Below are 27,259 nucleotides of genomic sequence, written 5' to 3' on the forward strand. Positions count from 1 at the left end.
GACGAGGCCTCCCTGGAGGAGCCAGACAGTGGCCCGAGGCTGGAGCCATCTCCAGGTGGGGCGGGCCGAGGGGCGAGCCTGGCACTGCCTGACAGAAAACAAGCTCTCTCTGTGTCCTCACCAGGGCACAGAGTGCTAGGCTGCAGATATGAATTATTAAAAGTCCTTGGCTTTCCAATCAGCGGCGAGGTGGTAAATGTGTTAGCGCGGCTGTGTAATTAATCCTGGCTGCGGCTGCTGTACAGGCTCGAGACAATGGGGGCCTTTTTTTTTTTCTTTTGCCGGGTTTGGCTTTTTTTCCTTCTTCACAGAAAGGTGATGGTGCAGGACGCGTTACACAGATAATTACTTTTAACGTGTCTTCCTGGATTATTGAGTTGGATTCTTCCTGCTCGGTGGAAATGAAGTAATTACCGAGGAAGTCAGTGAGCAGGCAGCCGCGTGGCCTGGGCTGACACACGGCCTGATGGGCCTGAGCCCGTTTCCTCTGTCTTCCTCCCTGGCCTGCTGTGGGTCCCCTGAGGCCTTGGCACTGAGCCTGTGGGCCCCCCAGAGGAGGGTCAGGAGGAGGGAGCTTGCAGCGGGGCGTCGGGGAGAGCTTGCTGAGCAGTGGGGGCTGCGGCCGTAGCAGTGGGTCCTGGCTTTGAGAGGTTTCCCACGGTGTGCTGAGCTCTGGGCCAAGGTGCTTGGACATCAGTGCATTAGTGAGATGACTTTGGCAGGCCAGTCTCCAACCAGTTAAAAAAAAGCCCACATATTTAGTGAGGAGAGAACACACTTTGGGAAACATTTAAAATAAACAGTGAGCAGAGAGGAGGCGTGTTGAGGATAGGCCGAGTGGGACCCTTTCCTTGGCAATCACTCAGTCCAGATGGGCTCCTGCTCTGCGCCCACAGCTCCAGACGCCCTCCAAGCCCAGACCAGCCCTCTGTGGCCTCCCTGAGGGGAGCACCATCCTCCCCTGGATAATTCCAGTGACGGGGAGTTCATTACCTCACCAGGCTGCCTGCTCCAAGGTTAGAACATTCTATATGGAATCAAATCTGCCCGCTTCTGTGTTCTGCCCTTTGGTTTTGATTCTTTGAAGCAGCGCAGAGCAAGTCAGCTCTCTTTCCCACAGCGATAAAGATGGTTTTCTTCATATTTAAAATAGTGGATGTAATGTATTTTATGTAATCATATTCGTATCGGACATTTAGGTGCTTACCCTTATTTTCCTTTTACAAATAACACAACATGGTCATTTTTGTGCATGAGGCTTTTCCTGTATTTTGGATTATTTCCTTAGAATAAATCCCAAGACATAGAATTAATGTGATGGAGGGTATACATTTAACAAATTACTATTCTGTGAGTATAAAAGTAGTACATAGTTATTAAAAATGTAGAAAAACACATAAAGAAAAGATTAAAATTATGTGTGATTCTCTCAGAGATTTAGTGTATAATTTTAACATTTTGGTGTATATATGTTTTTATGAATTCATGCACAGACGTGACTATACTTATTATCAAAATACTGTTAAAATTTTGGACCAAGTGTATATTTTTTTCACTTAAATAGAAGGCATTTTTCCACGTCATTAAGTATTCTTTTACAACATCATTTTAAGTGACTGTCTGGTATTTCATGATATACCTATTCTATTTATTTATTTGTTTAATTGGCCCCTATGTTAAACTATGTGTTTCCAGTTTGTCATTTTTATAAACAGTGCTACAATGAACATATAAATATCTGAATCTTTACACATATCAATGATTTTTTTCCTTAGGTTACATTTCCAGAAATAGAATTCCTACGTTTTAAAATATTTTGACATATTTTGCCACTTCCTTGTTCGAAAGTACTAATTTCCATTCCCAGCAGCTGCGTATAAGAATGCCTTTTTTTGCATGAGCATCAGCATTGACAGTTATAACTTTTTCACTGTTTTAATTCATTGTTTTCATCCATTTGTTTGATTAGTAGTGAGTTTTAAAATTTTTTAAAGAGGTTTTAAAGTATGAAGGGTCCATCTGTTGTCATTTGTTTGTTCAAGTCTTTGCCTTTTCTTAAAAAACAATTTAGTGCAGTTGTCTGGATCGCAGTTATGGGGCCAAACTCAGGTTGAATCTGGGCTCTGCCACTTACCAGGGATATGGGCTTGACCGTCATTTAATCTCTCTGTGCCTCAGTTTCTACATCTGTAAAATGAAGATAATAATGTACCTTATCTCATAGACCTCTTGTGAAGGTAAATGAGGTCACATGTGTAAATCACGCTGAGCAGAGTAAGTGATAAATGTGTTTGTTATTATCTTACTATTGTCGATTTGCATGAGAAACATATATATCTGAAGCCAGTATCATGATTCCCCTCCCCCCAAATCCCCCAAGTCTCCGTGTTTGAGGCTAGATGCCTCCAGTGACCACCACCCCCTTCCTCAAACTCTCCTGGTGCTTCACCCCAGGTTTGGTCTCACCAGCACAGAGCATAGTGAGACAGCCACTCCCCATTCCCAGGATAATCACCTGGAATGTTACACTCTGTAGCTTCTTCTAGCAGGTGCCTGAACGAGGGAGTCTGGCTCCTCTGGTGTCTTCTGGCTCCCCTCCTCCAGCCGCCCAGTCCCCCTGCCCAACCCCTCACACGCTGCCAGGTGCACATCCTCTCTTGATCCCGGCAGACCTACCCAGACTGTTCCCCATTCCTTTGAGCCTTCTTTGCACTTTCCAAAGTAGCACTAGCTGATCTGATAAACCAATTCTGGTCCATGTGTTAATAAGAGAGAGTCAGTGCACTGCCCGCTGGGGTGTAGAGAGAATGCCCAGCTGGAATTTGAAGACATGGATTCAAATCCTGGTCCATATTAGCAACTGTATGATTTGTAGCAAATTGCTTAATCTCTCTGAGCTTTTGTTTCTTGGTCTGAAAAATGGGGTTAGTATCACTATCTGCTTACCTAGTTATTAGCTAGATAAGTAATATATATGAAAGTGATTTGTAAACTGCAAATAATTTCACAAATGTCGGTTATTATTAGGCATGATATTTGAACAATGTATATCAGAAGGCAATGCTTTAACTCAAAGGTCAGACAGATGCCGAGGTAGGTCAGTAGGAAATATGTTTAGGGCAGATGGTATCCAGGGTGACTGTCAAATCCTCCCAGGTCATTTAGTCTCTGTAAAGGGCTGGTCCTTATTGTGTGAACCCAGGATATAGGGCTGGGCAAGTCAACAGTGATCTGACAAACGTGGATGGATGCTGACTGAGGCTTTCCTCCTGCAGGGCTTGGGAACCCCCTCTTTGTGGGAGGTGAGGTCCCTCCCTAGCTCTGACATCACCAAGTCCACTCAGTCTGGCTCATCATTACCTGAGAACCCAAGTCTATAATTGCAGGTGCCAATTTGCTTTTAATTAGCCTAATGCTTGCAATTAGCTTGTTAAATTCAACCTGGCCTCTGGCGGTGAGGTCATTTTTCTGATTTTGCTTGGTTCCCGGGTCCTCATTAGCATCAATGGGCTATCCACAGACTGCAGCCCAGCCCGCTTGCCTCTCCTAAAGTGCAGCTGCCTAGCTGGGGAATTGAAGAGGTCATAGCAGGAAAGGAAAATCTGCTTCTGGTGAGGAGGGATGGTGGGGTGGGAGTGTCCTGATGGAAGTATAGTTAGCCTTGTTGGAACCAGAACCCTGGTTCCTTCATTCTAATCCAATGTTCTTCTGCTTCTGAGCCTCAGTTTCCCCATCTCTAAAATGGGAGTAATAATTCCTGCTCTGCCTGCATCACTGAGGTTCAAATGAGTTAATGTAGGAAGTGGGTGTGAATGTAAAGCAACATGAAATTGCTTTATCACATCCAATGTGGAAGTTCTTTAGAATTAGACAAATGGTCCCAGTGTCCCTGGACACTAGTTCCTGGTCACTTCTCATGATGTTCCATAATTCCTGATTCCATTGTCTTCTTATCTTGTTCACTGTCCCCCAAACCATGGGTGATTTGAAGGCATTGGCACATATCAGGTGCTCGATAAATGTTGGTTGGATATGTAAAGATTTGGAGGGGAAGGAGTTTTGTCCAAGGAATAGGCAGTGGGGAAACAGTCATGAGAAAGCCTTTGATGGCAGTGGGGGGGGGCATTTATTTCCTGTCCTCCTCAGGCACTCCCCACTCCACTCCATGGGGCTGCTTCAAGGCAAGAGATAGTCTTATTTGTTTTTGCCTTTGTGATGTTCCACACAGAGCCAGGCACATAGCAGTTGTTTGATAACTGCTTTTTGACTGACTGAATGAATGAATGAGACAGGGTAACGTGGTAGAGAGAGCATGGAAACATTTACTGTATGCTCATTATGGACCAGGTACTAGGTTGTGAAAATGAATTTTTAAATTCACAGTAAGGGAGCAGACGTGTGTGCAAATGATTGTCCTGTATATGATAGAGACATATGTTGCATTTGTTGGTGGCCAAGAAAGAGAGCGATAGACTCTCCCTGGAGAGTCAGGAAAGGATTCCTGAGGAAGGGCCCGAAGCTGGGTCTCATCAGTTTGGGAAAGTTTCTTAACATCCTTGAGTCTCAGTTTCCTAAGCAATTGTGTGAGGAGACTAAAACCTCATTTATGGAGGTCAGGATGAAATGAAATAAAATAATATGAATAAGACATCTGGCACCAAATAATCTTTTAATAAATGTTAAAAATGCTTTCTTGAAGCCGGGCTGGGTACTCGGAGGAGGGGCGCTAGCCAGGGGCTCAAGGAATTTCAGAAGCTGATTTGTACAGCTTCGTTTTAGCTCTGCAAGTTAGTACCTGTGTGACCTTGAACAGGTTCCTTAACTTCTCCAAGTCTCAGTTGCTGTGTCTACCAAGTGGGGATAACAAGTTTGTTATCCGGATCAATGGAGAGACTTCAGGCAAGGTACCTGGAACGTGCTTGGCACATAGGAAGTCCTAGAAAATAGTAGCTCTTCCTTGTTATTATTACCAGCATCTATCATGGAGAGACCACGTCTGCACGCCGACACATGCATGTTGTATGCATACTGATTCCCAGATACGCTCAGAAAGGGAGGAGGGTGAGGGGGCCCAGGGTTAGGCTGGGCGATAGCCAGTTGCTGCTCGTTCTGAGAAACCTTCCTCAAGGTGAGGTGACCAGAATTCTGCTGAAAAGTTTGGAGGCTACCGGGCTTGAGTGAGAGAATTGGGTAGGTTGGTTATAGCTCTTGCCCCCAGCTGGGGGAGGCTGTCTCATGGGAGACTAAGAAGTAGCCCCCTAACAGCAGGAACTTAATTCCCTCAGGCACGTAGGCCCCTCAGTCTGGGCCATTCCTGCAGGCAACATCCTAATGGCTCTGTCGCCCGGCCGGTCCCCGACCTTCCTAAGCAAGGCAGCCTGGCGGCCATGCTGCGTTGCCATGGTAACTGGCAGCCTCCCAGCTGGGTTGCCCTGGTAACCAGTTAGCTGGTATGGGGGGAGGGGGATGGTGAGCTAGGGGGAATCAGCCTCAAAAGAGGCAGAGAAGGACAAGGGTGGGACCAAGAGGAAGACAAATCCCAGATGCCCCCAGCATAGCCCTCTTCTCTCTCCCTCGTGGGACTGGGAAAGCCAGAGAAAGGCAGGTAGGAAAGGATGCTGTGTTGTTTCCTGCCATGTGTGTATGTGTATTTTGTGGGATGAGTCATCTTGGGCAATGCAGGACAGGACGTTTGGAAGATTTGATAGGGCAGTGCAGGAGCTCTCTCAGGCCGTGACAAAGGCAGCGAGTCCCAGAGAGGGAGCCATGGACTGTCCAAACCTAGGTCTCCATCCTGGTCACCCCACCCCTGGACAACTTAACTTCTTTGAACTCCAGTTTCCTCATCTGTAAAATGTTAACACAGACCTTCAGGGACATTGTTTGGGACAGTGCCTGGCACCGTCAATGATGGTTCCCCCCTCACCTTCCTCGCTGATTTTCTATTCATTGGATGCTTTCCAGCCTGTGAACAGCTTGTATTGGAGGCCAACCCTAGTCCTAGCCCAGCACAATGGGGGCAGGGGGTGGGAGGGTTGGAATTCTTGAGAACCCAGAGACATGGCTGTCAGCCTCAAGGAGTTTACCATCCCAATCTTCTGAGGGCAGGAAGCAAGTTTATACAGGTGGGAACATTTGCAAGAAAGTTTTCAAAGTAGGACCTAAATCGAAATTTTGACTGCCACCAGCAGAAATACATTTTTCATCACAGCCCAGCAAACACGTGTGCGATACCCTTTACTGTGTGTGGTGCATGCTTCGTGTCATATTTGAGTCTAGTCTGGTCTATTTGTTTTAAAAAAAGATACCTTGACCCTTCGGCTGGATTTCATACCCACTTTTGGGTCACTACCTTCAGTTTGAGAAACACTGTGAGAGAATCCTAATTAAAGCTCCTCAGGCATGTATAGGACCTCGGGCTTCTCCCACCTTCCATGTGTGAGGTTGTCTGGTTGGATCCTTACAATTGCAACCTGTGAGGTAACTGAGGCTCAGAGATCGTATGACCTACCCAGGGTCGCAGATCAGAGGTCATACGATTGGCCCAGGGTTGCAGAGGCAAGGCTTGAAAGGGGGTCTTTGTGCTGAATCTGTTGCCCATTTTCATTCTTGCTGCAAGAGGAATTGAAGGATTATTCTTACAAACAGAGAAACCAGGCTCTGAAGATCCCAAATCAGGGCCTAGAGCTGAGCCTAGGCCTCCGTCCCTCTTGTCTGCTGGATGCCGAGGGTGCTGTGAAGGATGGGGCTGAGCCTGAAGCGGTCTGGGTGCTCCCTCTGTGTCTGTGAGGGAGAAGGGGCGAGGAGGGGGGTGGGCCTGGCTGCACTGAAGCCACCCCCCACGAGCTTTCCTGGGCGTTGAGCCTGTGTCAGGGTCCTGGGGCTGCCTACAGGCCCAGGCTCCTGGGAGATTTTCTGATAGGAAAGCCTTAAGCGAGGCCCAGGAAAAGCCAGTTTTTAATTGTCCGTCTCCAGCGTGACGAAGGAAGTAACAGCAGAAGTCCGGTCAGGTATAGCCTCGACCACAGAGTGGGCTCAGGTCGGGGAGCGCTTAGTACCCAGAGGTGAGGAGTGCTGAACCCCAGGAGCACCGCCCCGGGCAGAAGGCTGCCCCTGTGAATACCTGTGACAGATTCACGATCAGGCCCAGAGTAAGAATCAGAGTGTGTGGAGTTCACAGGGCTCGGCTCCGTTTTCAGCTATGCTGAGAACATGGCTGTTTCTCCGTGTCCCAGGACCTGTGTCTCCCATCCTGGAGGTGGGCCCGTCCTCCTCTTCCGGCGTGGACTTTGCCCCTTGCAAACAGCAGAGCAAGGTGCCCACAGCTGAGGCGCTTCGTTTCCATTTGGGTGTGTTCCCTTTGCAGTGTCTATGCAGCCCCTCCTGCACAGGCTGCCTGGTGTTGAATGGAGACCTGGGGAGCAGTGGTGGGGCTGCAGCTGTGGGAGGAGAGGGCCGGCTTCCAGCCTCTGCCCTGGGTGGCCAAAGTGATGAGCACCCACGACCCCAACCCCTCATGGCCAGGCTGCTGGATTCAGGGCCTTGGGCCAGGGCAGTGGGTATGTGACTAGGAATTCTGCTGGGGCTCAAGTGCGGGTGTGAGGCTGGGTGAATAGAGGTTGAGAGATGTTGGGTTTCCAGTCAGGAGAACTGATGCCTCGGGATCATATAAGGAGACTGTGTTCAGTGCTTGAAGATGAACTGATTCACGTGGGAGTCGGATGAACATGTGTCTTGTAGGGACCCCTTATCTCTGCATCCGTGTATTCTGTGTATGCCCAGTATGCGCTATACTAGCTTGTCCAGGGCGACTTGATTAACCCTTTTTACTTACGAAGAATCTAATATTATTTCTGAGATGATGGGCTACTCATCCAAGACCACGTTGAGAAGTGGGGGAGGAATCAGAATAGGGATTTACGGTTTTCTGCCCCTCATGTGACCCAAGTTTGAATGCGTGCATATTAGCCAGAGATAGTGAGATAATGGAGATGGGAGTGAGGGGGGGGGAAGATGTGATTATTTTCCTCTACTTTGTTATGACACCCCCAACAGTCACGGCTCATTTTCGGCCTCTCAGGGCTGCCCCGCTGGCCTTCCCCAGGTGCCCAGACCCTGTGTCCTGGGAGGGGCAGGAGGTAGATGCTGCTTACTCTGGAGGAGTGAGGGCGTGTGCATGTGTTACTTACAGGTTCATGTGCCTGTAGGAAGGGGCTGTCAGTTGCCGGCAGCCCTTCAGACCATGTAGAAAGAAAGTCACAGAGATGCTGAGGAGAAGGCTTGAAGGCAGAGCTGAGCTGCAGGGGGAATCAGAGACCATATGCGGTGCCGGTCCTTACAGCTCCCTTGGCCCGCATAGTGCTGGAGGAGGGCATTATCTAACCAGGCAACAGCTCCTCCAGGAGCCATAGCCTCCTTTAGCAGTGCGGGCCTTCTCTGAATCCAGAAACCAATGTCCTCATTTAAACCAACTTAACCCTCTGGTGGCAGCCGGCAGGGCGGGCTTAGCTCATTCTCTTCTTTCCCCTGTACTCCACTCCCAGGTGTTTCTGCCCTTCCCCAACATCCCCATCATTGTAGTTACTTTCCGTGTGTGTGTGTGTGTGTGTGTGTAAATGTGAGTGTGAAGAGAGATGGGGGAAGTTGGGTGAGCTTACTTTTCCTAATGCCTCTGATCCCACTATGAAGGTCAAGTGATTCAGCCCAGAAAGGAGGGTTTGTGTAGGGAACCTGCCGCAGGGGCAGGGAGCAGGGCATGGGGCGGGAGAAGAGGGGACAGGAGGGATCATGGTCGACGCTGCTGTCCTGTTCGGGGTGATGCTTGTCACACCAGCCACGTCCGTCAGCTCTCTAGGACTTGTGCTGTGGGTGAGGCTATACCCAGGGCAGCATGCACATGGGTTCTGAGGGGGACCAAGATGTAGATCCCACAGACCTGCCTCATGGCAGCAGATCCCAGATGTGAAGAAAGCAGGCAGAAGAGGGAGAAACTGAGATCTCCGGCACAGTGGCGATGGGGAGTGTGGAGAAGGTTCCCAGTGGAGGGAAGCCTTGACGGGAGTGGGGCCGAGGTCTGAGAAAGGAAGCCTGGATCGGCATGGACAGGGCCAGGCTCAGTTACGTGTTGATGGGCTGCCTCTGGTCAGCTGTTCTGGAGGCAGAGTGGCAGAGTGTGGCGACTCAGAGAGTGTCTAGACCCCAGAAAGGACTCCCTAGAATCTAAACGGAAAACATCCCGATCGGGCCCCGCCTCTTCCAAATCTGGTGTTGTCAGAACCAAGGCCAAGCCATCAACACTTGTGTACTTATTAAGTTATATTTTCAAAAGTGTCCTTTCGTTGGCTGAAACAGCCAGCTGGAAATAGAAGTTGCTCTGAAATATTTTCTTTCACATATGTCTTTCTGATAAATTTGTGTTTCCCCACAGTAATTAGCATAGTGTCTTGAAATAGTAGGTGCTTGATACATACCTCTCCCCACCTTCCCTGGGCATTATCCTCGGGATGGGGCAACATGCAAGACAGTAAGATAAGAAGATGCTGTCAGCCCAGGTCCTTGTGTGGGCTGAGACTTCAGATGATTTCTCTTCCTTCTGGTTTAGAGCCAGTCATCGGCTGAAGGATTTGCAGGGTGGAGTTTGGTCGTATTTCATCCATCCTTCTTTGCCTTTCCTCTTGGAGACGTGGCTTCATCACTCACTTCTGGGGTACTTGGATAATGTAGATAAGGTGCTGGCCCAAAGTATAATTTGGGTTAGGAAACACTGACCTCTTTCATACTTTTTATGATGACTTTCTATATTCTTAATTATCTCTTTGAGAAGGAGTGAGCTATTTTCAGCCGGTTTAGAGGAGTTTATCACTCCCAAAAGAACCTCCTGAGATGATAACAGGTCAGGGGAAGGAGGTGTCAGCAGGAGCTCCTTTGCATATTTGCCATAATCCTTCCTGTGGCTCAGTTTACAGGCATCCTAGGCAAGTTGTAGTCTGGGCATAGCTGTCACTTTCTCTCCATCACATACACCGGAATCTGTGGGCAAGTCTGGGCTAAATGTACCTCATTATAAACCCTGTGCTCGGATGTCAGAGCCTGTTTTTCCAGGTGGAGAGACCAAGACAGGAGAGGGACCTAGAGTCTCAGGCTTGGAAGCAACCTTTCATTTGGTCCAAACTTCCTCCAGATAGCAGCACCCCAGACTTGTGGTCAGCCAGCACCGCTTGAACCCCCGGTAACTAGGAGCGCTGCTCTGTGAAGCAGCTTTTTCTATTGTTGGACAGCTTCAACTCACATCCTTCCTTGATGCTGAACTCAAACTTTTCTTCCTACCATCCACCCTCTGGTTCTAGTTCAGCATCCTGGCCATCCTGATCATTCTCTTCTGAGCTCACTTTCGTCGTCATTTCAAGAGTCAGACCAGTGTTAAGAGACAATATGAAACGGTGGGAAAACATAGGCTCCAGGATTCATCTGCCTGAGCTTGCGCCTGGCTTTACACTCATCAGCTCTGTGACCCTGGTTATGATCCTAACCTCTCCAAGCCTCAGTTCATCCATCTGTAAAATGTGGATAATGATGGTACTTACCTCATAGAGCTGTTGAGAGGGCTAAATGAATGAACACATGTAAAAGGCTTAGAACAGGGCCTGGCAACTACAAGCCACTCTGTGCATGGTAGCTTTTTATCTTCTCTTAAAATAAGTTGTCTAGAATTGATCAGAGTATTCCAGATGTGGTCTGTTCAGCGGGACTCTGATGCCGTCTGCTTGACCATCTCTCTCTATTATGTCAGACTCAGTTTGCAAATCACCGGTGTTTCAATTGGGCTCATTGTGCCGAAATCCTCAGGTTATTTTCCCGTGGACAGCTGTTAGGTTTCGATCTCCCCTCTTCTACATAAAAGATGTGATCTGCTTTAGAGGGAAGGCCAGTGTCAAGGGGAGCCCACAGCATCCCTTCATATTTGTTCCAAACACACATGAACCCTCATTGATGCAGTCTGGTTGTTTTTATAATGCTACTCTATATCTGGTGTTCTATTTGGAAAATACCTTGACCCACACTGGTCTGAAATAAAATCCCCCCCACCCCCACCATGGGTCTTTTCTCTCTCAGTGGGTCTCTTTCACTCTTCTCTGCTCATCTCATGCACACTTGCTTATCAAGGGAGCTGAGCTGAGCAAGTACTGTTGGAACTTCCTAACCTCCAAATTCAGCTCTGCCACTTCTCAGGGTTCCCGGGATATAGGGGCAGGGGCACAGATGCCCCAAACATATTCAGAGTGCCTGGTTTCACAGGTAAACCTCTGAGGCCCTGTAAATCCTTACTCTTTATAGGCCGGCTGCCTCTACATCATCCGGGAGCTTGTTAGAAATACAGAATCTCAGGCCTCACTCCTGACCTACACAATCAGAATCTGAATTTAACAAGATCCCCTAGGAGTTCCGTATGCACGTTAAAATTTGAGAGGTACTGCTCTACATTATTCAACTTGGGGTAGAAATGAGGGTGAGGTGGGGAGAATTCTGTCTTCCAAGATCTTGAAATCAGTCTTACTGACGAGGCTTCTAGGGACAGGCATAAAACTATTTCCAGGATATTTGATCACTAACTGTCTACATGCCCTGTTTGCTTCTTGGACTGCCAATAATAGGGTTTTTATAAAACACTCACGCATTTTAAAAAATATATAGATTGTGTTTCCCCATTTTATTAGTAACAAGCTGTTGAGCATATTTCAAAGCTTTGAATTATATGTACAATTGGAATCCTTTAAATGATAAGTGTTTTACATTTATGATATATTGGGTTGGCCGAAAGGTTTATTCAGTTATTTCCGTAAGATGGCTCTAGTAGCACTTAGTTGTCTTTAACTTCAATGTGTTAGGTTGTATGTGACAGCTGTCATGTCAGCGTGCATGTAAAAAAAGACTTATCAAAATTGGTGAATTTTTGTGTAGCCATTTTAATATTGAAGATGGAAGGAAAAAAAGCAACATTTTTGGCATGTTATGCTTTATTATTTCAAGAAAGGTAAAAACGCAACTGAAACGCAGAAGAAGATTCGTGCAGTATATGGAGAAGGTGCTGTGACTGAGCGAACGTGTCAGAAGTGGTTTGCGAAGTCTCGTGCTGGAGATTTCTCGCGGGATGGTGTCCCACGGTCAGGTAGACCAGTTGAAGTTGATAGAGATCAAATCAAGACATTAATTGAGAACAATCAACGTTATGCCATGTGGGAGATATAGCAACATACTCAGAATATCCAGATCAAGCACTGAAAATCGTTTGCACCAGCTTGGTTATGTCCATCTCTTTGGTGTTTGGGTTCCACATAAGTGGAAAAAACCTGCTTGACTGTATTTCCACACGCGACTCTCTACTTAAACGTAATGAAAACGTTCCTTTTTTAAAAACAAATTGTGACAGGGCATGAAAAGTAGATACTGTACAATAATATGGAATGGAAGAGATCGTGGGGCAAGCGAAATGAACCACCACCAACCACAACAAAGGCCGTTCTTCATCCATAGAAGGTGATGTTGTGTATATGGTGGGATTGGAAGGGAGTCCTCTATTATGAGCTCCTTCTGGACAACAAATGATTAATTCCAACAAGTACTGCTTCCAATTAGACCAACTGAAAGCAGCACTCGACGAAAAGCGTCCAGAATGAGTCAACAGAAAACACATAATCTTCCATCAGGATAACGCAAGACCACATGTTTCTTTGATGACCAGGCAAAAACTGTTACAGCTTGGCTGGGAAGTTCGGATTCATCTGCCGTATTCGCCAGACATTGCACCTTCAGATTTCCACTGATTTCTGTCTTTACAAAATTCTCTTAATGGAAACAATTTCAATTCTCCGGAAGACTGTAAAAGGCACCTGGAAGAGTTCTTTGCTCAAAAAGATGAAAAGTTTTGGGAAGATGGAATTATGAAGTTGCCTGAAAAATGGCAGAAGGTAGTAGAACAAGAGGGTGAATACGTTGTTCAATGGAGTTCTTGGTGACAATGAAAAATGTGTCTTGTATTTTGACTTAAAAGCCAAAGGCACTTTTTGACCAACCCAATATTTCATTTTTGTCAGTGTTAGGCCAGTATTTCAGTATGTGGAATCTTGATTCTGCCATAAATTTGTTAGCCATCCCTCCTGACCTTGTCAGGAGCAAATCTGGTAGCCTTGCCTTCTGAGTCTCTATGCAAATTGTGGATGAAACCGCGGAACACAGCAGGATCTTGAACAGACCCCTGTAGCGCTGGTTCATTCATTCAGCCAGCCTTGCTGAGCGCAAGAGCTACATCCTGCATTCCGATGGGTTGGCTTGAGCTCTGGCTCTGCTCCCCGCTGCTTTTGTCACCTTTGGCGGGGTATGACCGTCCCAGACTCCCGTTTCTTCATCTGTAATTGAGGAAATTGGAGTAGTCATCAGGATCCCTGAGGTGCCTTAAAGAAATGCATGTGCCTGGGCCTCCTTCCCTCTCCCCCAGAGATCCTAATTCAGTTGGTCTGTGGTGGTACCAGGTATTGGTATTTTTAAAAAGCTCTCTAGGTAATTCTCGTGTGAAGCCAGTATTGAGAACCCCTGGACCAGATATCTCTGACTGCGTGATCTGCCTCTCCGATCTCAGAGGCTCCCTGGCAGCCTGATAGGCATCTTCTGGGGCCTCTGGTCCCACAGCCTGAGCAGTACTGGCTGGGTCTGTGATAGGAGAGACGGCTTGGTGTGCTGGTGTAGCACAGTGGTCAGGTGCTGGGCAGGCCATGCAGAACTGTAGGGTATCCTTGTCTTCCCCAAATCCCTGGGAGAGGACTTGAGATGCCTCGTATCGGCCACTCGCTCCCCTGCCCTTCTCCTCTGGACGAAAGTATTATCTCTGACTTCTCTGACGTTAGCTACTTTCCTGTGTTTCGGAGCTTTGCTGCTTAAGAAAAATAGCCAAAGGCCGGTGTAAGTCAGTTTCAGCATCAGCTGGACAAGATGGCTCCCTGTCTGATTCCTCTCTTTGTCCTCTCTTTATGTCCCCCTGGAACTCAGGAGGTGACAGCACCTCTGAGGCCTTCTCTTACAGGTCTTTCCCTTGATGGGCTCCCACAGGTCAAAAACCGCCCCACGTTGGAGCTGTGGCAGCTCCCGGGAATCTTGCTGGCAACACATGGATGCATGCAGACGCCTCTGACTTGGCACTGGGGGTCAAAGCACTGGCTTGCCTAGCTTGGGGCAAGACTGGCCTCTACCCTGGACCTCAAGATGTTGCTCTGAGCATCCCTTCACTGCCTCTGGGGTAGGAGTGTGCCCAAGCTCTGTGTCATCTTGTCCCATCCCCTTCCTCCCCACGGTCACTGATGTGTACCACCGCTGGATACAGGGAGTGTCTCTGCAGTGGGCTTGTTAATTGGCGCTTCAGCTGGCTGATTGACTCTAATGCGGGTGAACATTTATTTACCCCGGCAGCGGCAGCGCCTCTCAGACAGCCGTTAATTGCAGGCACAAGAGAGACAATAATTATGGGATAATGGGTGTCTTTTGTGGGAGTCCTTCTCCTTGCACTGTGTCAGCAAACACGGAGGGTTTGTTTCCTAACATTCAGCTCCCCTACTGGAGAGATGCCACAGCTCCATCCCACTCGCTCCATGCCTGTCATCTAGCCCCCACCCCTTTCCCCGGGGTTTTACCCACATCCCCTGGGTAACATCTTCCAAGATATCATTTCCTAATTCCCATGCAGTCATGACCCTATTTTTAGGATTTGTAAGGTTGAATTGGTGCTTTTTAGAAAGTAGTACCTTAATCAACTTTGCCTAAAACAAGGGTAAGTAAATACTAAACTATGTGCTTTATTCCATGGGCCCTTCTGATCTTTGTTAATATTTTTACATCGTTATAATGAGTGTGTAGCTGTGCCATGCATGTTTTTGTTTAATGTTATTTTATCCAAACGCGTCCAGGTATGATGATGGTCTGTAAATTTTTCATTTTAAATTGCTGTAAATAATTCTGTCATGTTATTCCATTACCGTATTGCTTTTCTCTTATCACTGGGAATCTGAGCTGTTTCCAGTTGGTTGCTATTATGGATAGCTCTGCTATAAACATCTTTACACGTTACTGATTTTTTCTCCTGGATATTTCCCAGGGGTAAACTGAATTACGAGTCATATTGGTCTGGCATCACGTTGGAAAGAGTTGAGGGGAGTGGGCAGCTGGAGGCTGCTGGGAGAGTTTAAGCGATTCCCTCCCCTCCCTCTCTTCTCACCTCTTTTCCCATCCATTTCTAGTAGGATTCTTGCTCCAACTTCCCTAGTAACAGCCCAGGTTAGTGACGTGGAGACTTAGTGCTCTGGCAAGAAGTGCTGCAGAGCGGACCACCCCAAAGGGTAGCGGCTTAGCACAACAGTGATTGCTCCCTCGGGGTTCTTTGGGTTCCCCAGGCTCAGCTATGTGCTTGCTTGGGTTGTCTCCTGTCCTTGCAGTCATCTGAGGGCTGCACTGGGCCAGACAGCCAAGGTGACTCCTCACATGGCTGTCCTCTAGGAGCTCAGCTGGGGCCGTCAACCTGAGTACCTATGTGTGGCCTCTCCACGTGACCTGGGCTTCCCTCAGTGTGGTAGTTGGCTCCCAGAAGGAGTGTCTCAAGACAGAGTATTCCAAGAGACCCAAGTGGAAACTTTAAGGCTTCTTATGCCCTAACCTCAGAAGTCACACAACGTCACTTCTCTTACCTTCCATTGGTCAGACTGAGTCCTGGGTGCACCCAGAGGCAAGGGGAGGTGGAGCAGACTCTAGCCTTCAATTTGTAGCCATCTTTGATCTCTATTCTTAAAGACGGAAAGCGTGTACTGATTAGTATCCTATGAATCCTATTAGCTTCTGCCTTCAGAAAGGCCGTATGAGAGACCTGGCCCCTTGGTTTCCACTCTGAATCCTGCCCATTCTCAGGCTTAGAAGTCGTGTGATCTCTCCTCAGAGCCTTCCCTGGTGGCCCCGAAGGCGAAGGCGTCAGATCTGTCTTCCTGGTCCCTCCTCTCTTCCCTTTGCAAACTCCCAAGGCTCTGTATCTGTGTCTGCCCTTGTCTTACACAGCTCTTATCACACATCAGAGCCTTCAGTTATTTATGGGCTTGGCTTGTTAGGTTGTAAACTCCTGTTCCATTCTTCTTATTAACCTCCACACCCTACCCTAAAGACCTAGTAAAGTGCCTGGCATGGAAAAAGGGCTTCCAAAATCCCATTCCCTTCCCCCTTTTCGTAGGTTGGGCACTCCATTGTCTGTTGAATGAATGAGTGTTTTATCTTAATGAAAGCAGGGGTAGGGGAAGAGGACAAGCATTTACTGAACTTAGTATGTGGAGCTTTATATGAATTGTCTTATTTAATTTTTACAACAACCTGGGAAGTATGTAGTGATATCCCTATTTTACAGATGGTAAAGCTGAGGTTCAGATATGTTAAATAATACGTCCAAGGTGACAATCACTGGGTCACGGAGGTAGGAAATTGTAGAGCCTAGGTCTTTGGGAACTTGGGGCAAATGTTCTCTCCTGTACACTTAACCTCTTGGAACCTTAACTTACCTATAAAACAGGGAGGATAACACTTATCTGATCGGGTTGTTTGGATGAAAGGAGATAAGATGTGCCAAATGTCCAGTGCTTGGTGTAGAGTAGGCATTCACTCCATGTTGCCTGCCATACGTGACTTCTTGTTTGGGAGGGTTTGACAAGCGCTCTGTACGTCTGGGATGCCTTTATGGCTAGCGGTGTAGTTGATGCAGCTGCCCTGTTAACATCTTTGTGTGTGTGCATTGTTCGCCAGCACACACATGACTGCTCTGGAACGTGCTTCCCAGTTACTCCTCCCCTCCCCCTGGAGCACTTGGGAGTCATTTCCCCTGGATTTTCCTCTGGTGTGCACCCTCCCACCTTCTTTGTAAACATAGTGCCGACAGCCGGGGGCTCCAGTCACCCAGGTGGCTTCCCCTAGAGCGGCTGAGCCTGGGGATTCCACTCTTCCACATTAATTGCTTTTGCTTGGTCTTTGAAAATTAATTCCAACAAGAGCTCATTAGTTCTCTTTCGTTTTTCCTTATCCTCATACTCAGGTGTCCTCTTCACCTCTCTGCCCTGGTTCCAGTTTTTGGTCTCTCTCTGTCTCATCACATACAAGTACCCCATTCAGGATGATTGCACAGTGGTGATGTTTCACTGGGTGAATTATTATATAAACTTGAAAGGATTCTCTGGCTGGCGATGCTGCCTGGGAAGGGAGGAGCTGGCTAGTCTATGCGTCCACTAGTCTGCTCTGGTCTTCTGTCCCTTCATTCCAAGCTCAGTTTCATCTCCCACTCCCCAGCATTGAGTTGCCAGAATCGCAGGTGGCAGAGAAGGTTGGATTTTTTTTTTCTTAACTCTTCTCATACCCTTCCCTCCAAAGATCCAGACTGAAAAGGCTGGGAGTACAGAGAGACGGGAGTTACTTAAAATTCTTTCCTCCCTGCCTCAGGTTCTTCTTTCCTCAGGACGCTAGGTATTTGGTAGGGCCGCAGGGCTCAGGAGAGGGGAAATGGAAGCCCCGTTAGCAAACCACCCTGCAGGAGCCGCGGAGGAGGCCTCTCTAGACCCTGCTGTCTTTATCACTCTGGGCCAGCAGTAGCAGGAAGCTTGTCACAGGAGTTGCTAGCTTTTGTGATTCTGTTGCAGTCTGATTCTGTTCCTGGATGCCTGGAGTTTGACAGATCTTCAAGTGCAAAAAAAGCATTTCCTGCATCCACATGGATGTCCTTTATGCTTACAAACTCATGATGGGAGGGTGAAGTAAGGAGGGGGAGGACAGACCAGTTACAAGCTGGTCCAGTGCATTATTCTGAATACTACTTCCCACCACACACACACACACACACACACACACACACACACACACACACACTTTCCATGAAGTCTGGCCTGATGGCCTTAGCCAGAAGTGATCTCTTCTTCCACTGAATTCCTCTGGCACAGTGACTTGTAACACTTACAGGAAATTTATGCTTTTGGTTGTAGGGTGGAAGTAGAAGATCATATTGGACAAATTGCGGCTGGATTATATAAGGCCTTGCATCTCAAGCTAAGAAGCTTAGTTTCTGTCCTGTAGTCAGTAGAGATACATTGAAGTTTTATGAGCCAGGGCATGACTGAATTATCATTTGAAGAGGGGAAGGGGGGAAGTGGGGGAGACCAGATTCAGAAGCACTCTTTCATCTCCAGGGCAATGGAACTGGGGATTACATAGTTCAGGTGGGTTCCTGGGTCATGTTTAAGTCTGTAGTTTAAAGACCACATCATGGACAGGAAAGATTGGTTGGTGATTGAAGTTTCTGATGACAAACCAAGAGCTATTTCAGGGGTTTAGGGGGTGAGGTTGGAAATCCAAGTCTTAGGATAAATTTGAATTGGTAAGTGGAGGCAGGAAGGTTAGGGTTAAGGTTAGGGTTAGGGCATATGGGACCAGATGGGAGATTAGGTACAGGACCCCTTGGAAAGCTCCTCTGACACTAGAGAGGTTTGCATCCCCACGTGTAGGAGATTTTGCCCTGTGCTCTGGGTGCTAGTCATTTGTTAGAACAGTAGGACTCAGGAAAGGTGAGCTCACAGGGGAGGGATCAGGTGTCCCCCTGGAACACCTTAGAAGCACCTCTTAAAGTGACCCAGCAGAATTGTTTGCTGGCCGTCAAAATAATTGAGGTGAGGTGACAGGGGACTGTGGCAGAGCAGTGGCTTGGGGGTGTGGGAGATTGAAAAGAAGGTGCAGATATGCTCACGTCACATATGTACCATCATTCCCCTTGCATGGCTAAGAACAGCTGGCCCTTCCGTCCCCCCTTCCTGCCCACACAGAAGAGGGGAAGTGGGGGAGTGACATGATTCCTTGTCTGTCAGCTTTCTTCCAAGGTCACTTTTGTCTCTGCTCATCAAAACTGGCACCATCTTTCTGGCACTGCCATCCCTCGAACTGGGGCTGCCCAGTGTTTCCTGAGTGTCTTCTTGCCTTAATCCAGTTTCTCTGGCAGAGAGCAGAGAAAGGTGTAGCTGCCCACTGCAGCCTCAAAGATGCATTTGAGAGATGGAATCCTCCTTCAGACTCTAATCCTGAGAAACAGCCTCCCTCTCCCCACTTCCTCCCCCAAGAGGGGCCTTCTCTAGAGCCTTTCTTTGGTGGGGAAGGAAGGGAGGAGCTTGGTCCAAGGGGCCCAGCCTGGGTGTCTATACATTGAGTAGAGCTGTCTGCAGTGCTGGGCTGAGGCCAAGCTCCACACGCCCCCAGCCCCACCAGCTGCCCCAGCCTTCCATAGCCTTCCTGCTTTCCCTGCCTGGCTGGGAAGGGGGTGGGGGTTGTGGGGGTTGTCTTTTGGTTAACCCTTTGGGGGCCAAGGGGAATGAAAGAGTCCAGGAGGAAAGTGTCTCTCTGTTTCCTAGACAGGTGGTCTCATCAGACCAAGTCTAGAATGGCAGGCCCAGAACCTTCCTCCAACGGTGACTTTACGGGGAGTGCAAATATATTTCAGGGATAATTAGAAAAGTTGTTTGGATGATGGGGAGCTTTTATCGACTCTTTCTTTTAGCTCAAAAATTTAAGATTTCATTGAACAGGATGCAAAGGGGATTTTGCTTACAACTCACCTTACTGCCTCCCCCACTTGGCTTCTCCCTCTGAGATGGGGGGAGCTATGCTGTTTGTCTTATTCCCCTGCCCAGATGCTTGATTGCCTCCTGAGAGCTTTTTCTGGGCTGAAGCATGTCTAGTCCATAGAGCCTGCTCCACTCCATCCCAGGCCTGCTCCCAGGGAAGGCTCTAGAGACGGGGGATTCTCGTCTTCCTCCGCCCCTGCCGCCATCGGCATCATATTACTCTTGCCCATTTGTGATCGAATCCTGGGGAGAAATGGCTCAAGGCTGGACCTCTCAGAGCTCAAAACCTCAGAAGGACTCTGTAATTTGAATTGGCTGAATAAGAATTTGTTGTCGATCAGGAGCAAGGTGAGTGGACATTTCTTAAATTTTTAAGGGAATTTATTGCCAGTGAAACCCTGAACTTGCCATAGAACAGCCTGCGTTTAACCCCTGAGGCCCCTGAACTCTTGGTTGAGGTAGCCCTTCAAGGGAGCTCTTCCCAGAGCGGCTGAAGAGTGGCACCAGGGGGGACCCCACCCAGAGAGCAGGACCTGTCCTCCACATTTAGTGTTTATCCTGCCCCCTGAGGGCCAGGCCCTGGGCTGCCTGAGGGGAGAGAAACAGGCTCTGAGAGACGGAGACGGGGTTCCTGTCCTGCCTTTGGCATTTCCCTAAGATGTGTAACTTCGGATTACTCACTATCCCCTCTGAGCCCTAGCTGTTTAATCAGCTGAGGAATAGGGATCACAGTGTAAGGCTTCCCTCCTTCGGGTTCTGTGAAGCTGCAGTGGGAAACAGTCTGTGTGTATAAAGAGCGATGTGCAAACGTCAGAGATTATTATTTATAGCATTATTCTTAGGAGAAGCAGAGAACTCTTGGAGTCCTGGGTTTGAGCCCCCGTTCCCCGTGGAAGTTCCTGCAGCCCACAGATTTCTCCCTGGAGGAGTAAAGGAGAAGCAACCCTTGGGGTGTGAATTGCCTGCTCCTCCAAGCCACTGTGCTTTAGCTCAAGCCTGATGGTTAGAGAAACCCCGGTCAACCCACAAATACCAGTCCCAGGGCCAGATCGTGCTACCCTCCCCCATCCCTTACTTGCCATCCTTCCTGACTCTCCTGTGTCTGCATTTTCCCTCTGATGGGGCTGGGGGACCTCTGCTCTCCTGCGTAAGGTGCTGAGGCCTGGGGGCCTCAGTGTTCTCTGACTTGGTTTGCCATTTGCCTTATCCTTCTTTGGGATGGAGTTGCAGGGCCTGACAGAAGCCCACTTCCTCCTTCCTAGGTGTGGCAAGAACTTTGTTTATGGTAATGATATGGCGCATTTATGGGGCCTGGCTTCCTCTAGAAGTCCAGAGCTCTTGTCCTTCAGCGCAGGCTCCCATCGCTCTGCAGGCACGGGCTGAGCAAGAGGATCACGGTAACTTTATGACGAAACCTTGGAGCTGTTCAGTGACTTGCCCTAGGTTAGCCAGCAAGTGGCAGAGCCAGGATTTGGATTTCAGAGTCGGCACTGCCTCTGGGGTTAGTTGCAAGGTCCCTCGACTCTCAGTTGGGGGATTTGTGGTCCAGTTGCTCAGGGCCTAAAGGGTGAGGATGGATGCCTGCTCTCCTGGCTTTGGTGCAGGTTGACTCCAAGGTAACCTTGGGTCTTGTGGTCCCTGAAGGTCAGTGAGGAGGTAGGAGGCAGTCATCTTGTGACCGCCCAGCGTGGGCATGAATATGGAACAGGCACCTTGGATGAACACTAAATCAATCCCGTATCCCCTTCAGCAGTGTGTCCCCAAAAGGGCGGGCTCTGGCAGACTCCCTTGATTGGCCACTTGGCCTGAGGTGGAGCCGGCCCCTGGCACTCCTCCCCTCAGGAGGCAGGTGGGTCAGTCCGCTGTCTCTCTCCAGGAGCAGGCTGCCGGGAGGTAGGAGAGGACCATGGGGCCACGAGGTGTGTCCGACAGCTGGCTCCTGCACGCCCGTCCTGGGCCAGGGAGGCAGGGAGCTCTCTCTGAGCAAACTGGGCTGGGAATGGCCGCTGGGACCCTGGAGGCCAGGGCTGCGGGAGTGGGGTGGGCCGTTGGCTGACCCATGGCTCCGGTTATGTGGTCCTGGGGGCCTCTGGTACCTTCCCCACCCCATCTCTCTCGCCTCACTCTTTACCGGTGCTCTATTTCTCCCTTGCTCTCTTATTCTCTTCTCTCCCTTTTACTCAGTTATTTCCTTGGCAGATCTGAGCTCTGGAATGTGCCAGTTCTGAGCTCACCCCTCTACTTCCTCCCTTCTAAAGGCTTCTGCAGACACCCCGTCGTACCTGTCCAGTTCCTTTCCCTTCTGAATTCCGCGTCCCCTCTCCCAGGAGCTCTGCGAGCTGCAGCACCAGGAAGTGGTAGGGGAGGACCAGCCTGGGCAGTGCCAGCTGTTTGCCCAGGGTGGGGTTGGCCGCAGCCCGGGTCCCTGGGCTGGGCCACAGTGTGGGCTTGGGCGCTAGGCCCTGCTGCGGCCTGTCCTCCCCACTCCTCTGCCTTCTCCCTCCTCTGCTTCCCCATAATGGAAGCAGAAAGGCAGCTCAGCATTTGATCCGGCCGCTGCAGATGCTTCTCCGCGGGATGCCAGTTCTTCTTCAACCGCCAGGGTAGTGAGAGGCTGAATTCAGTATGGGACTGGGAAAGCAGGGAAAGCTCCTCGTTTTCAGCTCTGAGTCAGGATGGTCTGAGGAAAAGCCGGAGTGTGGCATTCCACCTCCAAAGATTTAATATGGCTCCACTGCTGTCTCGTGGTGGGACCTTGGGAGGGTTGCTTTCTCTTCCGTGGCACTAGCCCTACCTCTGTCAAAGGCCTGAGGGGATCCAGCTGTAGAAAGTGAGGTGTGAGTTGTTGCAGTGCTAGTACTGGAAACGGAAAGGCAGTCTGGGGGGTCCTCTCCCATCATGTTGTCAAGGGTGGGAGAACAGAGGCCCGAGCCAGTGGCCTGGCCAGTTTGGAGGAGTTTATTACACTGTGCTTATATCACCGCAGTGATGATCATGGAGAGTCTGATTTTTACTTTAAAAAAAACGTTTTTATCATAGAAAACTGCAGACATAGACAAAAATAGAGAGAATAGTGTAGTAGCCCTCGTGCACTCAAGCTTCAGTAGTTTTGAAGTCATCTCGTGGCCCATCGTGTCTTAGGTATACTCCCAATCCTTTCTACCCTTTGATTATTTTGAAGTGACTTCTAGACAGCTTATCATTTCATCTCTAAAGGTAGGGATTCTTTAAAAAAAATCATTATCACACCTAAACAAAATGAACACTCCCTTAATATAATGAAATATCCAGTTAGTATCCATATTTCTCTGATTATTGTAAAAATTTAGTCTCTAGTTTTCTTTTTAATTTGGCTCCGAATAAGTCCATGTATTGTGATTGATTGCTACAGCTCTTACGTCACTCTTAATCTATAGGTATTCTTTTTCTTTCTCTTGCAATGTTTTGCTGAAGAAACTGGGTCATTCATTGGCCTTGTAGAGTTTCTCACATTCTCAGTTTGGCTGTCTGCATCCTCGTCATGTCATTTAACATGTTCCAACCTTGGAACATGTTAGGGCTTGGTCAAACTCAGGTTCCTTCAATTTATTTATTGGAGGGGCAAGGATCCCTTGGTTGTGGTGTGTACATCTGTCAGGAGACACACAATGTCTGGTTCTCTCCCCTCTTGTGATATTAGCAGCCTTGATGATCATTGCCTAGATCCATTCATTCATTACAGGCTAATTGCCTATTAATGACTCTCTCTAATTAGACGTTGCTTCTTTCATCCCACAGTAAGTGATCTCTTACTTTGGAAAGAAGCCTCCTTCTTTGGGAGGTGTTGCTGTGGAGGCTGAGACCACATGGCAACGGGGTGGCCCACTCCCAGTCGTTCTGGTGTCTCTGTGGATTGTTAAGGCAGGTGTCTTATAAATGCCAGGTTGGGAGTCTTGGAAAGAGTCCTTTGCATCTCTACAGTGTTCAGTCAGATTTCAGGTTTTTGTGTTGATGGAGGGAGTGAAAGCCTGGAATACTCCGAATAATTTTTCCAATTAGCTTTGATATACAGTTTAGCCATATTGAATCAGATTAATTCTCAGACACAAACCTTCCCTATCTCCTATACCCACCCCCTAGCTCTTACTACTATCACCGACCTGATAACTCTTTATATTTGTATAATAGTTGATAGTTTGCAAAGCACACACACACACACACACACACACACACACACACACACACACACACACACACACACAAGATGGAGGCGTTGAGGTCAGCTTGCTTGAGTGTGGATTTTGATCCAACTTTCTAACTGCTTGGCCTTGGGCAAGTTAGCTGACTTCTCTCTGCGTCAGTGTCTCCACCTACCTTACAGGGTAGTTATGGATATTAAATGAGATAATGTAAACAAAGAGCTTAGCACAGTGCCCGGACACATAGTAGGTGCTCAGTAAGTGCTAGCCATTGTTATTTTGAATGATCTGCTCAGAGCAATCCAGTATCTAGCTGTGAGATCTGCAGACACTGTAGAGAACAGAGCAGCAGCAGATAACTGAAAGCTGGCCGTATATCACAGACGTAGGATTGTATGCTAGCTGTTCCAGGAGCCACCGATAAGGAGGCCCAAGCAGCATTTGATAGCAGTTTCGTTTCTTTTCAGCTTAGCCAGAGTCATCAGAAAGTGGCCCAGGGCTTCAGCCAGAATTTTAAGGATGATGAGGTTGTATCCAGAGAAATCAGTGACCTTGCTCTCAGAAACACGTGCCTCAAATGGGGAAAGCAATCCGGCCACCCTGGCTCCCTGATACCTGCTCTGTCCCTTCCTTAGGAATGGGAGCAAGCGGGGAGGGAGTGGGAGGCCGTGGGGTTTGGCTTAGACTTGCTCTTGTATTTTTCCCTTTTGGAGGCCTGGCTGTTTCTTGCCCTTGAGGAGGCCCCCTGAGGCCTTGGGCCTAGAGAGCCAGGTAGACGCTCCTCCTCCCCGGGAGCTTGCAGTCCCCTGGGGCCTGGCACAGCTGCTTGCCCATCTGCCCATGCAGATCAGAGATGGAAATCTGCAGTTAGACAATTAGACACAACAACCTGCCTGGGCAGAGGAGGAAGCCTACTTACGAGGTGCCAATCAAGTGCGGGACTTCCAGTGCTCTCCTTGGCCTAAGTGGGCCAGAGACTCCAGGCCCAGAAGGGCTCTGGCACTGCGGCTCATGGAAAGAGAGGAGACTGGCAGGCACCAAGCTCCTTTGCTCTGTATGAGCTCTTTATCACTGGCTGGTTCCTATAACTCTTCAAGTGCTGGGCAGTGTAGACAATAGGACACCATTCGTGGGCCTTGAGAGAGACAGAGAAAGGAATGGAGCCGAGATGAATAGGAAGTGAGGCCTCAATGGGAAGGACAGGTAGGAAGGCTGGGCAAACAGTGAGCATTGCACTGCCTTCTTAGGCATCAAAAAAAGGAAGACTGGAACTTAATGAACAAAATTAATTATTACATTTCTGTTTCACTGCCTCCTGCCTATTATATCCTTGAGCTAGTTCTTTTGCTGGGAGCTCAGTCTTGTGACTCAAGCATGTGAGCAGAGAGTGGCAGAGTTTCCATCCCAGGCAGAAGAGAAAGGGGGATGGGAGAGACTGGGGCGAGGCAGAAACCCAAGTAGCTGCTTTGTCCATAACTTCAGACTACAGAGGCTGCTGTTTGGAGCTGCCTTCTGCCTGGACCAATTCTAAGGGCCCCAGGGTCTGGGCAGTAAGCAGAGTTCAGGGGCACAGAGCCATGAACATTTGGATCATACAGCTGGAATGAGGATGCTGGGAGCCAGTGGACACTGAGTGAGGTCGGATTAAACTTTCCCCCAGAGTCCTAATGCCTAACTCTGTGCTGGCACACAGAAGGCACTCATGAAATATGAATTGAGTGAATGAATGGATGAATAAGTGAATGAATGGACCAGTTAAAGAGAAGGAAAAGGGGTTTGACTACACTTCTCCTTAGACCCTTTAAAAATTCTCTAGCTTGATCCTTAGGGTTTGGACTTAGGTCTCAAAACGGTTGTTGTTGGAAATGTGTTGTAAATTGGGGCAAAGCTTGATTATCTATCCCACAGAGCACTGCTTTGTGAATTAACCAGGATTTGGGCTTTCTTCTTTCCCTTTTACCTCCACGTCTCCGCATGTGCTGACTTGGGTGGGTCCGTGGGGACACAGAGTGGGGCAGCCATACTTAGAACCTTAGATTGAGAGCTGGGAAAAATCTGTAGCTTTCAGCTCCCTGAGTCCTCCATCCCTCCTTGGGTTCTGAGTCTGGGTCTCAGTTGCCTGTTTCTTTCCCAGTGCTTTGCACCTAGTGGGTACTGACAGGACATTTGCTGAATAAAGAAATACTAAGTTGGCAGAGGCAGGAGGGAGAAGCCTTCTCCATCCTAACTTCTTAGGCCCTGTTCCTTCTTCCCGGCCTTATAATGGGGCAGACTGCCTTTAAGGGACAGAGGGGGTGAGTATCCAATCATGCCCTCTGGTCTCCATGAACTCAGGGGTCCAGTTTGAGCCTGGGCTCTGTTTCAGCTGGCAGAAGGGGCATGGAACTGGAGCCTGCCCTCGGCCCTAGAGAAAGTCGGCTACAGCAGGACCGGACACGTCGAGTGCCCAGCAGCCTGTCCTACAAAGCGGCTCAGGAGAAAATTAGATGGATTCAAGCCAGGGGAAGCTCAGCTCACAGCACTGGACTCACTAGGTAGGGCACTGGGCAGGGTGAGGAACGGGGGGCACTGCCCTTTTCTGTGCTCTGTCCAGCCTCTAAGTTAATGACAGCTCAGCTGTACCTGGCATTGGCAGCCTGGAAATGGCTGTTACTGCCTCTCCCCGTGCCCATTCTTGAATCCCTTGCTTGCCCTGGCCACTGAGATCTTTGTAGGATGAAATGACCTCTGGGGAAAGCCAGGAAGCAGAGTCCTGCTCTATGGCGTCCTCCTGGGTTTGCCTGCAGGCTACCCTAAGAAATCACCAAGAAGGAACTTTTTCAGGGCTCAGGGTCCCGAGCAACCTTAGTCATCTTCTAGCCGATTTTGTCCTCAAGCTTAGAAGGCCAACTTATCAAGATCTTCTAGAGGAACTAAGGCCCAGCGAGGCCAGCGTGTGCCCAGAGGCTCCCTGGGAGGCATCTGGGCACTTGGCCTCGCAACCCTGGGACCCGAGCTCTCAATATTTCTGAGCATCAGGATTCCATGGGGTGCCAAACCAGAGGCTTTTTTAACATGTGAGCCCTTCTTTAGGGTGACCAGTTGTCCCGATATGTCTGTGTTTTAGCACCAAAAGTCCTGCATTCTGGGAACCCTTCCTTGTTGGGCAAACTGGAACAGTTGGCCACCAATCCCTGGGGATTCTCTGTGCCAGCCCTCTAACCCCGGTTTGCATTTCTCTGCATTGCTTCAATCACGGGGCACATTTCTTCCCGCCATTCAGCTTCTGTGGGCTGATCCTAGAGATCTGAAGGCACAGATAACTGGGCAGGGATGTCACCTACCCAAGGTGCATGAGGCACTTCATCCCCATTTCTCAGGAGCTTTAAGACAATCAGAATAGTTGCTCCTCTCTCTGCAATTGGAGCAACTGAA

At 48.8% G+C, this 27,259-nt stretch overlaps 1 protein-coding gene across 8 annotated transcripts in view; it reads left to right on the plus strand.

Annotated features, from left to right (window-relative positions):
* Nucleotides 1–27,259, plus strand: part of PLEKHA6 (pleckstrin homology domain containing A6) — a 112,153-nt gene that overhangs the window by 1,438 nt on the left and 83,456 nt on the right. For 5 of the 8 annotated variants that reach the window (XM_024750923.1, XM_024750930.1, XM_024750931.1 and 2 more), the window contains exon 2: nucleotides 897–1,016. The exons of 2 other annotated variants lie outside the window; for them this stretch is intronic. The gene's annotated coding sequence lies outside the window, so the exon portion shown is untranslated. Of the gene's footprint in view, nucleotides 1–896; nucleotides 1,017–21,382; nucleotides 21,587–27,259 lie in introns of those variants that run through there. One more of the 8 variants, XM_024750925.1, reaches the window with a different exon arrangement.

Source organism: Neophocaena asiaeorientalis, unplaced genomic scaffold, assembly GCF_003031525.2.
Source record: "Neophocaena asiaeorientalis asiaeorientalis breed wild unplaced genomic scaffold, Neophocaena_asiaeorientalis_V1.1 scaffold67, whole genome shotgun sequence".
Lineage (NCBI taxonomy): Eukaryota > Metazoa > Chordata > Mammalia > Artiodactyla > Phocoenidae > Neophocaena > Neophocaena asiaeorientalis.